Below are 16,629 nucleotides of genomic sequence, written 5' to 3'. Positions count from 1 at the left end.
TACCATCGTTTTTATTAACAATTTTAATGTATATTTTATTTTATTTTATTTTATTTTATTTTATTTTATTTTATTTTATTTTATTTTATATATCTGGCTCCTATGTCCTGTCAGAGCAAGAATTTCTGCACAGAACAGATTTGGGGTGTGTGTGTGGAGTGGGGAATTTTCTGTTGCTCAAGTAGAAGTTCTTGCTGTGACAGGAGCCTTACATAGTGCTACATTAGATACAAGTATTTGTAAACTGCTTAGAGGTTTTATTTTATTTTATTTCATAAAATTTATATACAGTGCTACTGCGGGTTACATACGCTTCAGGTTACAGACTGTGCTAACCCAGAAATATTACCTCAGGTTAAGAACTTTGCTTCAAGATGAGAACAGAAATTGTGCTCCAGCGGCGCGGTGGCAGCGGGAGGCCCCATTAGCTAAAGTGGTGCTTCAGGTTAAGAACAATTTCAGGTTAAGAACAGACCTCCGGAACGAATTAAGTACTTAATCTGAGGTACCACTGTACTTGATTGTAACAAAAAGGGAGTTACAAGGTTATTTTTTCCATTTTACAAAATTACTGTAACAGTAAAGTCATTTACAGTTATGTGGCATACACATTTTGTTGAATAAGTTTTAAAAGTTTCTAAAGCAACAACTCCATCTCTATTACCTTAGTTGTTTTGCTCATGTCAATAAAAATATTTATTGTGCAGTATGATGACACAATAAACAGTAATGGATGGCCACACCGACTTGGCCCTGGACATACTGACCAGATGCTTGGAAGCTGTGGCTGGATGGTTTCGTGGGAGCCAATTTAAACTACACCCTTCGAAGACAGAGGTCCTATGGCTGGGTTGGGATGGCATGGGGATGAGGGGCAACTCCCTTCTCTTGCGGGGGCCCAATTAGTGCCATTGCCTTTCGTTAAGAGTTTGGGTGTAATCCTTGATGCCTCCCTTTCCATGGAGGCGCAAGTTACAGCAACAGCCAAGGCGACATTTTTCCACCTTCGCCGCATCAAGCAGTTGGTCCCTTAACTTTCTCGCCCCGACCTGGCCACAGTGATCCATGCGACGGTCACCTCCAGGCTTGACTACTGTAATTCGCTCTACGCAGGGCTCCCCTTGAAGCTGTCCCAGAAACTCCAGCGGGTGCAGAATGCTGCAGTGAGGTTCCTCATGGGGTCTCTGCTATGGGAGCGTATTCACCCAGTGCTTTTCCATCTGCACTGGCTCCCGGTGGAGTACAGGGTCAGATTTAAGGTGCTGGTTTTGACCTTTAAAGCCCTTCACGGCCTAGGACCCTCATACCTACGGGACCGCCTCTCCCGGTATGCCCCACGGAGGACCTTAAGGTCCATAAATAGCAACACCCTAGTGGTCCCGGGCCCTAAGGAAGTTAGATTAGCTTCAACCAGAGCCAGGGCCTTTTCAACTCTGGCTCCGTCCTGGTGGAACGCTCTGTCTCAGTAGACCAGGGCCCTGCAGGATCTGATTTCTTTTCGCAGGGCCTGTAAGACAGAGTTGTTCCACCTGGCCTTCGGCTTGGAGCCAATTTGACTCCCTCCCCCTCTTTCTTTTTTTTTTTTTTCCTTTCTCCTCCTGTGATGAGGCTGCATTTTAATATTTTAATGTTTCAATATTTTAATGTTGTATTTTAATCTTGTTTTTAAGTTGTATTCATTCAACTTGTTTTTATTATTGCTTGTTAGCCGCCCTGAGCCTGGCCTTGGCTGGGGAGGGCGGGGTATAATCATGAATTTGAATCATGTAGCATCAAGAAAGCTGCAGTATTCTTTTACTGCTCTTTTCACTAAAAATTGCCCTGAAATTATCTTGCCATTACACATAATGTCAGCCAGCAGTTACCTGCCCTTTTCAGTTGTTGAGGCTACCTGTGCACTTAGCTATGACTGCTGCGGTTGCCTAATAAGATTTTATTATGATAATTTATCACCATCGTTTCAGAGTTATTCTGTCGAATCTGAATATAACAGTAGTAGTAGTATTTCGATTCTTTGATCTGACTCTTCACCCTAAAGATATATTTATTTTTAATTAAGGCTGTTCAGCTTCCTAACAGCATTTAAATATTATGAGTTTGGGAGCAAAACAGAGAAATAGGAATACCTGCTTCCAGCCAGACTTCAGTACCTTGTTTTGCATTAGAATTCAGAGATTCCCTGCAAAGAGTTATAAAAATAGAGGAAGCAGGACAAGCATCACTTTATTATAGGTCTCCTAAGGCAGCTGATGAATTATAGAGTCATCCTAAGAAACAGAAGACATTAAATAAGCCGATGATGAAATACATGCAAACGCATAACTCCAGTTTGCTCCAAGCTACAAAATGATTTTTTCCTGCCCTTCTTTTGAGGGTTGGCATAAACGCATTTAGATGTATTTTAACACTCCAAGATACAGCCTTGGTGTGTGTGGTTTCCCCCCCCTCCCACCCCCCTTTATTATGTGTTTGACTGCTTCTGTATGTAGATTGCTGCCACCTTCCCCTGATTTTCTTTTAAAAGCTGCATGGAAGCACTCATGCTGAAGACAATTCTTTTCAGAATTAGACTTGATGCAGATATAGTGTGTTCATCTTTAAGTTACTTTTCTATGTATCTCAGCAGTAAGATTGCCGTATTGAAAGCTCCATCATATGGGGCATTTACAGCTGTGGGGGAAATGCAGTTGCAATTTATCTACTCCTGGCTAATATTATTTGGATTTATTAAATTTCTATACTACCCATCATCCGTGGATCACAAGGCTGTTTGCAGTATAAAAACACAGAAATACACAACATAGTAACAAACAAAACCACTGGGTCCACAGTCTAGAACTGCCTTCCCCAAGGGATGATTTCCAGATATTTTGGACTACAACTCACACCAGCCCCACCCATTGTAGACCAAAACAACTGGGGCCTGATTTAGGCTGGCCTTCAGCAAAGAAGTACAGTAGCCCTTTTCAGTATATCAGATATAACTAGGAAGTGTGCTTTTCCTCACGGTGAACTGCTTGTGGCAGAAATCTGAGCAGCATGGAAAGGAGGTGGAGACATGAGTGACGCAGAGGTTACAGTGAAGCTGTCTCGTCATGTACTGCAAGAAGAATATGGAGCAGGAGCTGCGCAATGCTGAGAATTTCAATCCATCCCAAGGCAGCGCTCGAAACAGAAAAGAGGTTTCTGGATTTTAAAACTCAGCTGATGTTAACCCCTTTAACGGAAGCCATATCAGAAAGAGCTTTGTGTCTTAACTGCATTCATGTGAAGTTGGGGAGAAGCCATGGCTTGGTGGGAGAGCACATACCATGTAGCTGAGTCCAGGTTCCGCTCCCAACATCTCCTTGTCCAAAGGAACTTCATGTAACAAGGCTGGGGAGGACCCATGCTTGGGACGGCCACAAAGTCAGAGCATGCAGCATTAGGCCAGATGAGCCAATGGTCTTACTCATCGCCAGGCAATTTCATATCTAAATTGCAGGCTCCCTTTCCTCCTCCATCCCCCAGGCCAGGCACAACTGTCCTAATTTTGGGACACTGATTTCCTGGAGAGCTAATCAAATTTCAGAAAATGAGCAATGCTTCATTCAAGGCAGATACCCAGCAAAACAATGTTTGTGAAAACTATAAAAACTGTATTTGGAGAGATTTTTTTGCATAAAGCTTTGTACGGTATTAGTGTTTTAAGACTTAACAGCCTTCGTTTCAAAAGAGAAGCCCCTTTTCTTTCCGATGCACTCAGGTTTGGGGGGTGGAGTGTGACATTGGCTTGTTAGAGGGCTTTCTCGGTGGTAGCCCCAAGAATATGGAACTCCCTTCTCAGAGACGTGTGTTTGGCACAATCTATTACACTTTCCACTGGTTCCTAAAAATGCATCTCTTTACCCTGGCCTTTGATATTTTTTTTTAGTGATGTTGTCGGTGTCTTCCCCGTATGGATTACTGATTTTGGGATTGGTATTTTGTTGTTTTTCTGTTTTTATAACCTATAACCTATAACCTATAACCTATCTTTGGACCCTCTGTGGAAGGAAAAAGGAAAGGTCTAAACCAGAGAGATCCAATGCGGTATCCTACCAAATCTTATTTGACTCCAGCATCCATCAGTAACAGCCATCATTTCAAATGGCCTGGAAGTCGTCACCAAAGATGTCTACTAGCATCATAGCATATTCATGCTCACTCATAACTAATGGAATAAATATCATCACATCTCAGTTTACTGGTTAGCCTTTCTCAGAGATTTGGAGGCAAAGATGTGGGGGAAACTGTATTAAATGCTTTGGCACCAAATTTCAGGATGTATTATGGGTATGATGGATAGGCTCCATTTTGGATATAGTTGGATACGCCAATCTAGCAGTTTAGATTGACCCCAAGTTTGCCATTAGAACAGACTGATGAGTCACATTCCAGGAAACAGCAGGTGTAGCCCAGATAGAGTTTCACACCTATTAGGCAAGCCACACTTCTTTCCAGTCTGATGTGTTAACAAGTCATAAACATGTCTTGTTAAACTGGGGTGCTAAGGGACACCAGGACACTTATTGGTGGTAGTCTTCTTACATGCCTCTTTACACCTTCAGCAGTGCAAAACATTAAGAAAGGCCAGGATTAAAGCTAGCTTCCCGATTGGCCAGAACCAAATCTGTTGGAGTAACTGGGCATGGGAAGGGGTTAATTTCTTTCATGAGCTTAAATCACCCCATGGATGAGCTAATTGCAGGTGCAAGATCACCCAGCCCAGTGTCCCTGACTATATCTGTGATTAATGTATGTCAGCTCAATTGTGTTCATCAGCGTGAGTCAGAGTCTGTGTTATGTCTTGAATTGCTGGAGTTTATTTGGAGCAATGCAGATACGTTGTTCTAGTATGGATCAGTAGATATCTGTATCTTCAAATCCTACAAGCTGTATATATCTATGTCCAGAACTGTTTTACTGAGCCTTATCTTCTGCAGCAAAAAGCTATTTGGACCTGCTGCTGCTATGTGGTGACTGGTGCTGGGAGCAACTTCCACTGCATGGGCATCTCATACCAGGTTCCCAACAAAATCTACAAGTACCACTAAACCTGATGGGCCAAGACTATCCCTTGCAAAAAAAAATAAAAAAAAGTCACCTCCCAAAGTTCCCTTCTGACAGAAATAGTTTTTTTCTTTCTATATATTTGGGTGGGAGAAGAGAAATCACTTACTCTAGAGCAGGCATGGCCAAACTTGGCCCTCCAGATGTATTGGGACTACAGTTCACATCTTCCCTGACCACTTGTCCTGTTAGCTAGGGATGATGGGAGTTGTAGTCCCAAAACATCAGGAGGGCCAAGTTTGGCCATGCCTGCTCTAGAGAGATGGCTTCTATCATGTTGCATGTCCAGATGTGCTTGTGTAGATGCTGACTTTAGTAAGGTTTAGTACTGGGTCAGCAAAGTACCAACAGTTCGGAGCCAGAGAAGAAAAGCTACATTTGGTTTCTTTTCTAAATTGCCTGCATTTCTTGAAGCCTTTGTCTCTCTGTGCTTCCAAAAGAAAAGAAAAGAAAATCCTATTAATCAGGGTTGGTGGTGTCAGCTGAGTGGAGTTCTGCATGCTAACTAATACACACCTGTAGGCTTATACTCTTAGGATAAGGTCTTCTCAGTCTTATTTAGTATGACCTCCTCTATAGACCATTCATATGTCTAGGCCCCAGATATTCAAATGGTCTGAAGACCCTATCCAGAGTTTGCAGTCATGTCTCCAGGTAAGCAAATATTTTGGGGGGGAAATGTGTCTATATGAATGTTTTGTTTTTCATGCTTTATCTGTATGGTAAATTGATTTATTTCACTGAGAAAACGTGGAACTGGTTGTTACTGGAGATTGTAAGCTGCTTTCTGAAAGAGGTTCCTCAAAAAGCAGGGTATACAATTTAAAATAAACAGTACTAACTGGAAGAATCTTGCCCGTTACATGACATGAAATTGAACTCCATGAACATTTGTATTGATTGATAAATATTACCAAGTTTTCAGATTTCAGCTTACATGTTGAAGGCTTGTAATTCAGCATCTTCTGGAAACTGTCAAAATAAGCAATATATTTTGTGAGAGGTTTGTGACTCTGCGTGTATTGGGTCGTTTGAACACCACCACCCCTTCATCCATTCTTTAAGGGACCTCTCCCAATTACCTTTCATATTTTAGGAAATATTCCACCTTCTCATCAGAAAAACCACCAGCCTCCTACATGACAGCTTTTGGTAGCTGTGAAAACATCCCACTCACCATTTCTTCTTTCGGCCAAGTGCAAATCTGTTTCTCAAGGCAGGAACATTTGCTGTCAAGTTCTAAGTCAATCAAACAAGTGAAAACTTGCAATTCAGAAGAAAGGAGCACTTAATGAAAGTGAAAGGTAGAACAAAGAAAAGAAAAAAGTTTTTAATACAATAGAAAGTAACATGAAATCAACAGGAAATTGTTCCACTAAACAGATTGGAAGAATTAGTTTGAAATTTGAACACACAGTGCTCACCATGTTAAACCATAATACTGTGTTATTCTACTACAGGCAAGCCTAAATTATACACCCTTATCTAATAGAATATAGGTGAGGTCAGAACTACAAAGAAAAAATGGCTAACTGCCCAATTTTTTAAAAGAACCACACAGGACTTGACTTACTCTCAGCGGTTCCTTTTACTTGCACCTGACCAGTGATTATCTCACTTTGTTGCAAGGAATTGTTGTTTTTAAAGCAGCAATATTTAATCCTGAAGAAACTCATAGTGCTATAAAACAGGCTCTCTCATGACGCAAGATTAAGTAGAACAGACAATGAAATTTATGAAGTTAGTTCAAATCATGTTTCCACCCCAGTGTTTTTTTAAACCTATTTTCTACATTTTAAGTAAGGCTTTTCTAGCCAATGAATATCAATTAGTCATGTGAATTTATTCTCGACCGCCAAATTCAGTAGCTTAGAAAAGGACTAATGCAACCACTGGCATCCTGGTTTCTTTCATTTGTGGGCCCAAACTTCATCCTCTTTCTTCTAGAACTGTGGGGTCAATAAACCAATCCTCACATCTTTAGAAATTAACTGTTCATTATGGCCTGGCTCAGATAGCAATGGAGTCTGTTGATTGATGACGATAATAAACTTCTGTCCCACTTTTCCTCCCAAAGGAGCCCAGGGTGGCCATCAACAAAGTAGTAAAACAGTACAGTTGAAACTAAATAAACACTTAATAAAACTAAATAACAACCTATTTAGAACATTTTTTAAAAGTTAAGAAATCTAAAAATATTTAAAAACAATCGAGAGCATATTGAAACTTATTAAGCACTGCCTTTTGATATTCATCTGTTTTCATATACACTTTAAGCTACAAAGCTTAACTAGAAGCCAGTTAGTGAAAGATTACACTTTTCCTTTAAAATATAAGAACAGCAAAATTAAACATATTTAAAAAGTGCAGTAGCTATCAATCAACAGCTTGAACTCTGCCCATATGTTCTTTGTATATAAAGAGGTCTTGCAGAGATGCCAAGAAGTTTTCTGGCATTCGGTTCTGTTTTCCTTTCATAGTTTTCCAGGATTAACAAGGCCTCTCTGACACTGTTACTTCAGCGGCTTTCTGTAGTTTGTTGGTGTCTCAGCTCTGTTGCACTCTGTCCCCAGCCTGTCATTCTTCTCTGCTAAGGGTCAAATCACAACGTACAGTTTCTCAGAAACGGGGTCACGCCTGCAAGTGAGCCTCATACCAATGTTGTGTATAAAACGGATATTGAGACTCACTGAGCACAGGTTGATGTGGAAGCCGTTCTTGTTCTTAAAGCATTTATACAGTTTACTTCAGTGGAGGCAATAGAAGCACAGGAATCTCTCACAGGAGGATATCTATGCCTGTCAAATATAATGTGTCTGTTATGCTTTGACAGCAGAAGCATCACACAGAATGCTAAGCCAAACTATGGTAAGCAACGAAGCATACTGGTGGACATTTAGAAAATGGTGTCTGCTTCACTACCGCGACTGCTGTACTACTGTATGTCAGGATGCTGTCAGTGGCTCCCGGCTGGTTGTCCAGGAAAGTTACAAAGACAAGGAAAAGTTTCTTACTATCCTTCTTTATTTCAATCTTACAGAGAGAGGCTATAGAACCCAGCCTCTTGGATAATGGTGTTGTCCCCCATCTCTCCCACTTCCTCATTGTCTCTTCTATGGGTGCTGCTAGGTGCCCTTTGTCTTTGAGCTCTTTGCTCTCCTACTTTTAAGGCTCGCCGGGTTCTGGGAGATGAAGAGTCTGGAGTGCTTTCTAATGGCAATGTGTCATTATGTTCTTCCAATTATTTCCCAGCTTTTCCTCACATCTGCCTCTGAGCTGTGACCTCCCTCAAACCCCTGTTGTAAATCTGTACTGCCTTCCTCTTCCTCCTCCCTGGAAGGGTCAGGATGGGGAGGCGGTGTCCACCATTCCTCCTCTGCCCAGTCCTTGATGCTACTGAGAGCTAAGTCACTGCTTGATTTAGTGTTTGTTCCAAGCAAACACAGCTTTGTGGTTTGTCTTAGACAGACCATGAGTGGTAATTCAAGAACAAACCTTGTTGTTAATGTTACTTTTCTCAGGACCTAGGGGAAATTCAGTTATCCCAAAAAGTTCACAATAGGACACACAACCAGGGAGAGTGACCCACATGAACCTGACACACAGTTCCTCAACATTTGAGAATGTGTGTCATGGGGGGACGGGGACGGACAGGATCAGTCCACAGGGCTTATCTTTCTCTTCCCAGTGATTTGGCACCAAGAGCACATCACTTACCACATCCTTCTGTGTAAGAATTCCCACATCTCCTTCCAAGTGGACGTCTAGGGCTGAAGAGCAGAGAGGGCACCCACAGACATTAAAAAAATACTTTTGCCTATGTCAAATGTAGAAAGCATGTTAATCCTTAATTTTTATGGGGATACATAATCCACCCTGCAAAATCAAGTATTTACAGAAAACCCAAGATGGATCGAGTCTACTAAAGGTATCACTTGTATTCAAAACATCTGTATGGATGTTCATCTGTAAAAAATGAAGATATTCAATCTTGTTGCTGGTAACGGAAAAGTAAAAAGATTTGAAATGTTGTCATCAAATTTGCAGGAGTGTGTGGCAGTGTGCAAGGTCATGAGCAATTATATTGTTTGCATACATGATGTGCAGCGGTGCTTCTGATTTGTTGTACTGGTTAGGAAAACACAATTAAACTAGAATGAAGAGGATAATATACGTGCTATGTGCAACAATTATTTGAAGATGTATGCATGATGCATATCTATTATTGTACATAACACTGATATTATCATCTTCCTGTGAGTTGCATGAAATATTCACCAAAATGAAGGGACAAGTTTTATTCATTCATAATGATTATGCATTGTCAGCCCAGGGAAATATTTCTCCCCTCCCCATTGGGGAGTATCAATAAGAAAGGACCCACAGCTTGCTTATAAAAGAAAGTTTTGCATACTAAGTTTACCAAAATCCCCTCTAATCTTTAATTTCTTTCTCCCAGCAAGCCCACAGAAATGTCACAGTGTCAACTGACCATCTGCTCTCAATAACTAGAAAGGAAATTGTCCATAAAGGCCACACTGAGACTATTAACGGGAGAGGGAAATGGAGAGAGCACTTTCTCTAATTAGCACTTCATTATGTAGAATCAGCTAATGAGTAGAAATGCACCTAGCAGATAGCTGTGCATATTTGAACCTCTAATTGCTTAAGTCAGAAAAGTGAAAATGTATTGTGAAGCTCCTTACATTTTGGACGTATTTCTGCCATCTAGCCTTTTTTTCCCCTGTACCAAAACACTAGTACTGCATGTTAGTAGAACTACTGATATTACAGTGTGTGTTGGTGACATAGCAATAGTAAGGGGGGGACTTCCGGTTGGCGCCAGCGCTTAATGGCGGTCCTTGCCTCGAGCTCCGAGGCAGGACTGCTCCGCGAGTTCGGGTCTGACCCGCTACGGCGAGCGGGCGACCCCTAAAATCACAGGCGCGGAAGCCTGTGAGCAAGGAGATTCGGTGGGCACCTTTGCGCCCCTCGGTACTGCGAAAGAGCCTTTTTAAAGGCTCCGGAGCGGCATCGGGTGTGAGTGCGGTGCTGAGAGTCGCAACCCAGCCCGCGGAGTGAAGCCACGTCGCCATAAGCGGAGAGCGCCGATTCCTTCCTGAAGCTGAAATCTGACTACAATACTCGTGAGTAAGACTGAGAGACTTGATTGGGACATCTAAATTAAATTTCGAAATTCGGCTGAAAACGGGAAAGGCATAAATCGAGGAAGTCTGCCTCCCCGGACTGTATGACAATTAAAGCAACAAAAGAGCAAAGCTGCATTTTAATGAAAGTTAACTTTTAAGCTGTTAAAGCCTGACATCTGACCTAAACTTCCCCCCAGTAGCAGGAGAAGGGGGGAAGGAAAAATTGGACATTGCAAACCTGCTTGAAATAAATTTAGAAAAAAGGATTCTCCACTGTCAAAGCCCCGGAACGGGCTGCCTGAGCAAGGCACAGTGAAAGTGAACTGTCAGTGAAGATTGGATACAAAGTTAGGAATTTGTTTGAGACAAAGTTATGGGACTTTAATAGAATTACTTTGTTGAACCTTTGGTCAAACTGAAAGTGTTACAGAAACTTTTACTGTGGACTTTTGGACTCTTTGTTATTTGTTCTATGTTCTCTGGCTTCCTTTCCTTTGTCTTCTACTTGGATACAATTGAATGCTCCCTCTGGAGGGTTTAAAGAGAACTGTTACAGTAAAAGAGAAATAGTGGAATTTTCCACTTGTAAGCCTTTTCTGTGAGAACGACCTTGAGGATATGAGTGGCCCAGCAGAAGAGATAACAACTAGAGCTAAAGCAAAACAAGCACAAAAGAAAAGAGGCTCAATACCAGGCATAATACCAGCTGTACAGGAAAAAGTTACAACAGCATCCATGGAATCAATGACACAGGCACTGCTCAAAATAAATCAATCATTGGAAGCACTGACAAAGCAGTCAGCAGACAACTCAAAAAAATTGACTGACTTGACAACAAGACTAGATCTGAATACTGCAAGTGTAACGTCTAACACAGAATCTATAAATAAACTGATTCAGGAAAGTGCTGAAACACGAAAGATTGCTGAAAGCGCAAAAAATACTGCAGAGGAGACGAAGAAGGAGCTTGTACCAATTACAAAAAAAGTGAATGAACATGACGCAGCCTTAGCTTTATTGGAATTACAGAGGAAGGAGAGAAATTTGAAATTAAGACTGGTTCCAGAGGCTGAGAGAGATAACCTTGCGGAATTCCTCACACAGAATATTTTGGAATTTTGGTCAGAAGACTTACAGGAAGAAGAACTGGAAATAACAACGGCTTTTCGGCTGGGAAGGAAGCAAGGTAAGAAGCCTAGGGATTGTCTTATCACACTAAGATCCAAAGAAGAAAGAGACAAAATATTGGATTTACATTATCAAAAGGCTTTGGAGATTGAAAATAGCCAAGTGCAAATTTTTAAAGACATCCCTAAATATATCTTGGAGGTGAGAGCCTTTTACAAAGATTTGGTTGATTTGCTGAAGAAAAACGACATACCCTTCAGGTGGGAGTTCCCACAAGGACTATCCTTTAATTTTAGAAGAAGGAAGGTTAAAATAAAAACAGTCCAAGACAAAGAACAGTTTTTGGAAAGATACCAGGAGGACCTGCAGAAAGGAACAGTAGAATCAATACCAGACAAAGGACCGACAGATATCGCAAATCTATCATTTGGACTAAGACCACCATCGGAGGAGGAACAAGAGTTGGGAGCAGTTGGAGGAACAGCTACCTAACAGTAAAATGTCGCTGCAACTTCTTAGCTGGAATTGTAATGGTCTAAACCTTCCCAGAAAAAGGCGCCAAGTCTTTCATATTTTGAAGAGAGAACAATTAGATATAATATGCCTACAAGAAACTCATGTGACCAGGATACATAGAAAATTACTTGTAAATAAGAGACTTGGACAAGAATTTATCTCATCAGATAAAGTTAAGAAAAGAGGCGTGGTGATCTACGTAAAAGAAAAATTGGCTCCAAAGATGATATTTAAAGATGAACAAGGAAGGTACCTGGCAATTGAAATACAACTCCAAGGAGAAAAAATTTTGATAGTGGGAATTTATGCACCAAATGATGGGAAGGCGGAATTCTTTAAGAAGTTGCATGAGACTTTAATGGACTATCTAGATTATAAAGTAGTAATGATGGGAGACATGAACGGAGTGGTTTCCACAAACATGGACAAGGCACAGAGACAAGTAATTTCCAAGGAAGGAAGACTACCAAAGACGTTCTTTGAAATGACTGAAACTATGGACTTGATTGACATTTGGAGAACAAGGAACCCTCTTGGGAGAGAGGGAACTTTCTTCTCTGAAGCAAAAATGACATGGACAAGAATTGACCAAATTTGGGTAACTAGCAGTATGGCGCCAAGGATAAAAAAAGTAGAAATCTGCCCAAAGACTTGCTCCGACCATAACGCTGTAAAGATGGAGATGAAACTAACATCAACTGGATCCTTTAGATGGAGAATGAATGACACCCTATTTAGAGATGAAGAGATCTACAAGAAGGCCCAAAAAACATTGAAAGATTACTTTGAACTAAATTTGAGAACAGAAGTGGAAAAAAGAACAATTTGGGACGCAAGCAAGGCCGTGATGTGAGGTTTCCTAATACAACAGAACTCCATAAAGAGGAAAAAACAGAATGAGAGGAAAGATAAAATCTTGGAAAAAATGAAAGAAGGCGAAAAGAAACTGAGGGCTAAGCCAAAGTCTCATGAGATTTTGAGAGAAATAAAGCATTATCAGATGCAATATATGGAACTGATGAATCAAGAGATAGAATGGAAAATAAAACAAATGAGACAAAAGACATTTGAATCAGCAGATAAATGTGGGAAACTTCTGTCATGGCAACTGAAAAAGAGACAAAAACTGAATACTGTGACAAGTTTAGAAATGGATGGAAAGATTATCCATAAACCAAATGAGATAAGTAATTGTTTTAAAAGTTTTTTCAAGAAATTATACGCACAAGGGCCAGTTAACGAACACGAAATAGAAGAATTTATCAAGAAACATGGACTACCAAAAATTTCAGAGCAAAGTAAAATAATTTTGAATGAGAAAATAACAGGACAAGAAATAGAGGGTGCCATTCAAAATATGCAACTGGGAAAATCTCCAGGACCAGATGGTTTGACTGCTAGATACTATAAAGCGTTGAAGGAATGGTTAGTACAACCACTGAAGGAAGTTTGCAACGAAATTTTGGAGGGGAAAAAGGCACCTGAATCGTGGAAAGAAGCTTTTATTTCACTTATACCAAAAACTGAGACTGAAAAGAACCGGGTTAAAAACTACCGCCCTATATCATTACTCAATGTGGATTATAAAATTTTTGCAGATATTTTGGCAAAAAGATTGAAGAGAGTGCTAGTAGGGGAGATTCACAAGGACCAAACCGGCTTTCTCCCAGGGAGACATATGTCAGATAATGTGAGGAACATTATAGACATTTTGGAATTGTTAGAAGTGAACATTAATAAGAAGGCTGTTTTGATTTTTGTGGATGCGGAGAAAGCCTTTGATAATATTTGTTGGAGCTTTATGAAGAAGAATCTCCAAGGGATGGGGGTAGGCCAAGGTTTTGAAAATGGTATAGGTGCAATATATTCCAAACAAAAAGCAAAGTTAATAGTAAATAATGTGGTTACGGAAGAAATACCTATAGAAAAAGGTACACGACAGGGATGCCCAATATCCCCTTTACTTTTTATATCAGTCCTGGAGGTCTTGTTAAATATGATCAGAGGGGACCAGTTGGTTAAAGGAGTTCAGGTCGGAGATAGACGTTACAAGTTAAGGGCATTTGCAGATGACCTAGTGTTGACTTTGCAACAGCCAGACACTAGTACTAAAAGAGTATTAGAACTAATTGAGACATTTGGTCAAGTAGCAGGATTTAAACTGAACAAACAGAAAACGAAAGTGTTGGAGAAAAATCTAACAGTGGTGGAAAAAGAGAAGTTTCAAAGTGAAACAGGATTAGTGATAACGAAAAAGGTGAAGTACCTGGGGGTAAACTTAACATCTAAGAATGTGAACCTATTTAAGGACAATTATGATAAATGCTGGTCAGAAGTAAGGAAAGATCTAGATATATGGTCAAGGTTGAAACTTTCATTACTAGGTCGAATAGCTGTTATCAAGATGAATGTATTGCCTAGAATGTTGTTTCTATTCCAGACGTTGCAGATTGTGGACAAAATGGACTGTTTCAAGAAGTGGCAGAAAGATATATCTAAATTTTTCTGGCAGGGCAAAAAGCCCAGAATAAAATTTAAGATTTTAACTGATGCAAAAGATAGAGGGGGGTTTGCCCTGCCGGACTTAAGACTTTATTATGAATCGGCAGCTTTTTGCTGGCTGAAACACTGGCTGCTTCTAGAGAATACAGACATTTTGGATCTGGAAGGATTTGATAATAGATTTGGTTGGCATGCATACATATGGTATGATAAAGTTAAAGTGCACAAAGGTTTTAAAAACCATATTGTTAGGAAAGCATTATACAATGTGTGGATGAGGTATAAAGATCTATTGGAAAGTAAAACTCCCAGGTGGCTGTCACCAATGGAAGCCAAAGAGGTGAAAAAACTTAATATGGAGTCTAAATGGCCAAAATATTGTGAAATTTTAGAACAAGACGGCGAAAAAGTTAAATTACAAAGTTATGAGAAATTAAAGTCCAAGGTACGAGACTGGTGGCACTATCTTCAGATAAATGAGACATTTAAACAGGACAGGAAAATAGGCTTCCAGATGGAGAAGTCAAAACTAGAAATAGAACTGCTAGAACCCAATACTAAGAATCTGTCTAGAATGTATAACTTGCTGTTGAAATGGAATACACAGGACGAAACGGTGAAATCAGCCATGATTAAATGGGCACAAGATATTGGTCATGACATCATGTTTGCTGACTGGGAACAGTTATGGACCACCGGAATTAGGTTTACGGCATGTAATGCCTTAAGAGAAAACATAATGAAAATGATCTATAGGTGGTACATGACCCCAGTCAAGCTTGCAAAAATTTACCATTCGCCCAATAATAAATGTTGGAAATGTAATGAGACGGAAGGTACTTTTTATCACCTTTGGTGGACCTGCCCGAAGATCAAAGCCTTTTGGGAAATGATCTATAATGAAATTAAGAAAGTCCTTAAGTGGACGTTTTCTAAAAAACCTGAGGCTTTCCTCTTGGGCATGGTCGGCTAATTGGTGCCAAGGAAGGATAGGACGTTTTTTATGTATGCTACTACAGCAGCGAGAATTCTTTTGGCAAAGTATTGGAAGACACAAGAACTACCCACTCTGGAAGAATGGCAGACGAAGGTGATTGACTACATGGGTCTGTCAGAGATGACCGGCAGAATCCGTGACCAGGGGAAAGAGACAGTGGAAGAGGACTGGAAGAAATTTAAAACATATCTTAAAAACTGTTGTAAAATTGAGGAGTGTTAAGATGTTAAGGAACTAAGAAATAGAGAATTGCAGCTGAAACCAATAAGTCAAAGAAAAAATCTAATGAAAGTGATTGGTTTAAATTTGATTTAAGAAGTTGCTGAAGAAATGTGAAACAAGGATGCAGAAAAGGGAAGGTATGGGGAAGTCCAGGAAATAAGGTATATGAAAATAAGGTTAAGAAATTATACGTGTTTATTTGTATGTTATTGTTATTGTCTTATATGTTTGGAAAATTAATAAAAAATATTTAATAAAAAAAAGCAATAGTAAGGGGGAAAATCAGAAATATTTTCATTTACATGGAATAAACACATGCATTTTGTAAATCAGAAGAGAAACAGCCATTGATCTTGGGATATCCAGCCACTAGAACTGATTTCAGGGATTCTAGGGTGGAAGGACTTGCAGAATGACAACCAAAGTTAGAAGTTTCCAAAATTAAAGAATTTTATTCAACCAACTTCAACAGTAGAGCTATTGAAATTAATGAACTTAAGTTAGTTACAGCCAGTGCTATTTTTCTAGAAAAAGAGGTGCTGGAACTCACCATGAACACAACCCTTGTTCTCTTAGAATGGCAATGGCACTTACCTGAGAGGTGGTGTTGCTGAGTTCTGGTGAGTTCCAAATGGGGGGAAAAGCCCTGGTTACAGCCATTAATCTCAGCGGGTCTACTCTGAGTAAAAGTGAGTTGAATACAACTCAAAGTAATGGCAATAGTGTCTGCATAATCCATTTCAAAAAGTGAAAAACAGAAATTTATAATTTGGTGCTAAATTAGGAACCTTTTAAAAAATGAGAATTCAGCTGCATCATCTGTGCTAAAGCTAGCAGGGACTGTAGTCTTCGTTTCAAGTTTTGTAAGATGGCAATTTTTAGGAGGTTTCAAAGAATGAAATATATCGGGAGTTTGGCAACCCTCCCTCCACATAGTAGTAGTAGTGGTAGTGGTACTGGTTTTAATTTACCATCAAGGTTAATCCCTGTAGAGAATCCTAGAATTTGCTTTAAAAAAGGTGG

The 16,629-nt window shown here is 40.0% G+C and overlaps 1 protein-coding gene and 1 long non-coding RNA gene across 6 annotated transcripts in view; one reads left to right on the top strand and one right to left on the bottom strand.

Annotated features, from left to right (window-relative positions):
• RGS6 (regulator of G protein signaling 6) overlaps positions 1-16,629 on the top strand; it is a 223,846-nt gene that overhangs the window by 49,261 nt on the left and 157,956 nt on the right. The gene's annotated exons all lie outside the window — the stretch shown is intronic.
• On the bottom strand, positions 6,010-8,169 carry LOC308582998. Its single transcript, XR_014005988.1, has 3 exons — positions 6,516-8,169; positions 6,269-6,378; positions 6,010-6,063 (listed from the first exon to the last, which is right to left on the bottom strand). It is a non-coding gene; the product is annotated as an uncharacterized lncRNA (long non-coding RNA).

Source organism: Podarcis bocagei, assembly GCF_964188305.1.
Source record: "Podarcis bocagei genome assembly, chromosome: 1".
Classification (NCBI taxonomy): Eukaryota; Metazoa; Chordata; class Lepidosauria; order Squamata; family Lacertidae; genus Podarcis; species Podarcis bocagei.
The sequence above is the reverse complement of the archived record's forward strand: the minus strand, read 5'-3'. Positions and strand labels throughout refer to the sequence as shown.